Source organism: Carassius gibelio, chromosome A14 (genome assembly GCF_023724105.1).
Source record: "Carassius gibelio isolate Cgi1373 ecotype wild population from Czech Republic chromosome A14, carGib1.2-hapl.c, whole genome shotgun sequence".
Classification (NCBI taxonomy): Eukaryota; Metazoa; Chordata; class Actinopteri; order Cypriniformes; family Cyprinidae; genus Carassius; species Carassius gibelio.
This window is the reverse complement of record NC_068384.1, coordinates 20,869,031-20,873,617: the sequence shown is the minus strand read 5'-3', so window position 1 is coordinate 20,873,617 and position 4,587 is coordinate 20,869,031. Positions and strand designations below refer to the sequence as shown.

At 35.6% G+C, this 4,587-nt stretch overlaps 1 long non-coding RNA gene across 1 annotated transcript; it reads left to right on the top strand.

Annotated features, from left to right (window-relative positions):
- The first annotated feature begins 2,496 nt into the window (after positions 1–2,496).
- On the top strand, positions 2,497–3,985 carry LOC128026851 (uncharacterized). The gene is made up of 3 exons (XR_008186555.1): positions 2,497–3,287; positions 3,573–3,641; positions 3,812–3,985. It is a non-coding gene; the product is annotated as an uncharacterized LOC128026851 (long non-coding RNA).
- Positions 3,986–4,587: the final 602 nt, after the last annotated feature.

The following is a 4,587-nucleotide window of genomic DNA, read 5'->3' as shown; positions in this document are numbered from 1 at the left end:
TGGTGAATCAAAATTGCAATATGGATTAATGTGATTATCAAATTCTGTAGGCTGCAGTTTAATTCAATAAATCAATTATTTACTTGTTTTTGATCTTTCAAAGTGGCTCTGTTCAATAAATTGTGGCTTCTCCAAAAACTCAGCATGTGCTCTGAATTTGAGTTGCTTGCAACATGCATTTGAGACCAGAATGTGCACCAACCATTCTCACAAACTCGTAATAATAAGTGCTTATAAATTGCCTGTTGATAATAAAAGAAAAGCTTTAAGGGCCCCCTGCGGTTTCCCGCCAAAATAACAACTTGAACATAAACCTTACTAATTAGTAACGAAAGACTAAAATGCTCTTCATGGAAACAGTGCAAGTGACAACAGTAACAGAAGAGGGAAAGCTGTTCAATGAAAAGAGTGAAACACTAAGGCATTGTTTAATAGGCATGCACAAAGCAGAATCCCCAGATATGAATGTGTAGAAATGACTGATGACCATACACAATTTAAAATGATGTTAACTGTAATAAGTCTATTATGTGAACAGTGTTAAATGTAATTCATAAACAATGCAATAGTAAACAATTTCCCAACGCAGTTTAAATATTTTACTAAAACACATGATACATTCACGTAGGCTGCTGTTTTAAGGTCTGATAGAAGTCATTACAGTTCATTACTTTTGTTCATTACAGTAGTTATGTCTGCCACTTTTAATGTTCATGTTTATTAAAAATACATTATGGTTAATTGGTTATGACAATGGCCATTGTATTTATCACTCATTACCTGGGAAAATAAAAAATAAAGAATATCAGTGATAACAACTAATGTAACAACTAATTTGTGGAGCGAATAACACAATGGCTGCTTCGTAAATCACATACTTTCCTTTTTTATAGTAGAAGAATAACATTATATGTGCAGAGTAATATGTCAGAATTCACAGTATTTATGTTCCTGGAAGACCTACTACTTGTACTGAAATACACAACTGATGAACACTTTACAGTCCCATGAGACCATGGGAGAAGATATGTGCATGAAAGTGAAGTGACGAAACTGATGTTGAAAGATCACATGACATATATATATATATATATATATATATATATTAGTTTTTTTTTCCATTATTACAAAGAAGCACCTGCTCAGAGATTATGCAATTTCAGAAACAGCCAAGGATTTATTCATTATATGGCGGGCCTTCCTACATGTACTGTCAAGCCTCTGCAAATGATCCAGAATGCAGCAGCGAGGGTTGTCTTCAATGAGCCAAAAAAAGCTCATGTTACTCCTCTCCTCATCAGGTTACACTGGCTACCACCCAGATAGCATACATATCCGGGCCTCATCTGGGCCAACTATGGCACATCTGGCTCAGTTCTGGCAGCGGCAGAGGTTATATGGGCCATCTTTGGCCCACACACACCAAGCCGGTTTTAGTTTGAGTTGCGGCATGCTGTGTGTGGGCCAGATCTGGCCCGTGTGCGACAAACCGGCTTTAATTTGAGTCGTGGCTTGCTGTGTGTGGGCCAGATCTGGCCCGTGTGTGACAAACCGGCTTTAATTTGAGTCGTGGATTGCTGTGTGTGGGCCAGATCTGGCCCGTGTGTGACAAACCGGCTTTAATTTGAGTCGTGGCTTGCTGTGTGCGGGCCAGATTTGGCCCATGTGTGACAAACCGGTTTTAGGTTGAGTTCTGGCTTGTTGTATGTGGGCCAGATATGGCCTATACCAGGTGACCAGATGTGCCATTTTCTGAAGACACGTCCTGGCAGATCACCTTACTTTACCAGTCAGTGGTTCTAAAACTATTTTGAGTACTGGACGCCCATAATATTTCAGGACACGTAATATAAATACATACACACATTTATTTGACCTACACGGACCTGTTATGAAGCTGCAATGTTATTCGATTTTTTTTACTTTTTTGTACCATGTCCTCTGGTGTGACACCATGTCCTTTGAACTTTTTCGGAACCACTACAAATTTTTTATGCTTTGTTGTGCATTAATATGACACCCCTAAATTATATATTTTTTTTATTAAAAAGTGCATGTTAAGCTACATAATCCTAGAAAATTTTGCAAATGTGTCTTGCTTGCCACTAATGACAGGTTAGCTTGGATTAGCAAGGTCATTAATTGACAGAAAAGGCTGAAACGTCCTTTGGTGTGATAAAAAAAAACAAAAGTCCTCCATTGTGACAACTGTACTGTCACACCACAGGACAAAGTTTCTTTAAAAATAATTTTAAATAATTAAATAATATTTGTTTAACTCCTTTTTTTATACTTTTAAATGCAATAATTACATTCATTAAATTATGCTCTAATCATCAAAAAATAAAAAATAAATAAAAAAAAAATAAGAATCTTTAGAATATATGACAATTTCACTTTTTAATAAAAAAAGTTACAAAAAATGAAATTTTTTTCATAATATTCACATTTCTTCAAGATGCACCTTACACACACACACACACACACACATACATACATATATGAGTTTTCGTAAAAGCAACAATACAAAATCTTAAACTATAAAAGTGCCACTTTGTCCCACTATTATGTGCAGGCCTGGCATTTTGCACTGGGCTATAGAACTACAAAATGAATTTTAAATTACCAATATCATGATTGAATGACATTTTGAATTATGTAGTGATCTAATTCTATCCACCAAGCAATTGTATGTGAATGTGTGAGACTTATGGTCATGGTTATAGGGAAATAACAAGAAGAACAAAGTGCAGTAAACGGTAAAACTGTTTGCACTACAAACCAGTACGTTCATAATTAAGACAATACATTAAAAATAACACAGTAAGATACAGCAGTTTGCAACAGTACAGCAGTTTGTACAGCTAATATAGCTGGAATGACACCGAAAGCCAGACACATTAAATTTACAAATGGCCGCGCCCCCTCTTACAGAAAAAAAATAAGGGGCATATGTTTATTCATATGTTTATTTATGTAACGTAAGCGTGTGACTTTTAATTCGTGACGTGCTTTCATGGGCGTGCGCGCGGACCGGATGGAGTTGCCATGGAAACGGAGCGCAACACTGCAAATGTCACGAGGAAACACCCCGTTTCTCGCTGATTTCACTGTTTTCAGGTGAGTTAAGTCCATAAAATCACACAAATATTACTTATAACTGTTGTTGACACTTCTCTTACTTGTATTTGACTCGCTTCTGTTGTTTATTTACTTTATAAGAATGGTTTAATGTCTTCGAAAAAGTCCGTTAGCGTTTCTACCGTTTTCAGACGACGTATCGTCAGGTATGATAACTCTATTGTGCTCTTATTTATTAAAGTTTGGGCTTTTAATCAAATCTTCATCTGTAGATAATAGCTTTTGACTGTTTTGTTGGTAATCTTTCAATGAATGATTGGAAATTGCTTAATTTATTTAACCTTAACATTTACACTTTACTGTTTATCGATGACGTCACGTTATCAAGGAGCGCGAAAATTGGCAGAAAACTAAAATTGTTTTGATCTTTTATGGTAAACATAAAACTGTTCTGCGATTTCAAGAATAATAAAATAATCCTTCTACAACAGAAGGGAGTGTCCAAGATTTCAATATTTCTGAAGGGAGCTGCTGACAGAGATGTAGGAAGCGCTGAAAAGGTTCAGTAACCTAATATGCATTTTTTTCACAACATATATCGCAATGAATCTGTTATTTTATTTATTTATTTTTTGCATGTCACCTGCTCTAGCTTGTTTCCATCTAATAAACCTGGAACTGCAGACTAAATATTGTTGGCTCTGTGTCAAATTGCTTCTTTTGTTCCTAGATTCTTCAGTGCTGATGGCCTGCTGCATCCAGCAGAGTCAGAGTGAACCTACTGTAAGACAACATCTCCAAGATGCTATTGACCACAAGACTAGTACAGTAAGTCAAACCTCAAATATACAGTACACTAGTGTTCAAAAGCTTGAAGTTGATACAATTTGTAATAATTATCTTCTGCTCACCTCTAATTATTTGATTAAAATATGTAAAAAGATTAATATTGTGAAATATTATTACAATTTAAAATAGCTGTTTTCTATGTGAATACATTATAAACTAATTTATTCCTGTGATGTGCGGCTGTACTTTCAGCATCATTCCTCCAGTCTTCAGTGTCACATGGATCCCTCAGAAATGCTGATTTGCTGCTCAAGAAACTAATCATCAGCGTTGAAACAGTTGTGCTGCTTCATTTGTTTTGTGGAAACTGTGATGCATTTTATTTTTCAGGATTCACAGATGAATACAAATTTCAAAAGACCTGCATTTATTTATGCATTTAGCAGACGCGACTTACAGTGCATTCAGGCTATCAATTTTTACATATCATGTGTTCCCGGGGAATCAAACCCCCAACCTTGCGCTTGATTGCTTGCTAACACAGTGCTCTACCAGTTGAGCTACAGGAACACTATTTGAAACAGATGATTTTGAACAATTTGATGCATGTAACACTAACATTCAAATGTTTGGAGTCTATGTGACAACGAATCAAAAAAAAAAAAAAAAAAATCAGCACTTCTGTATTTTAACATTGATAATAATCAGAAATGTTTC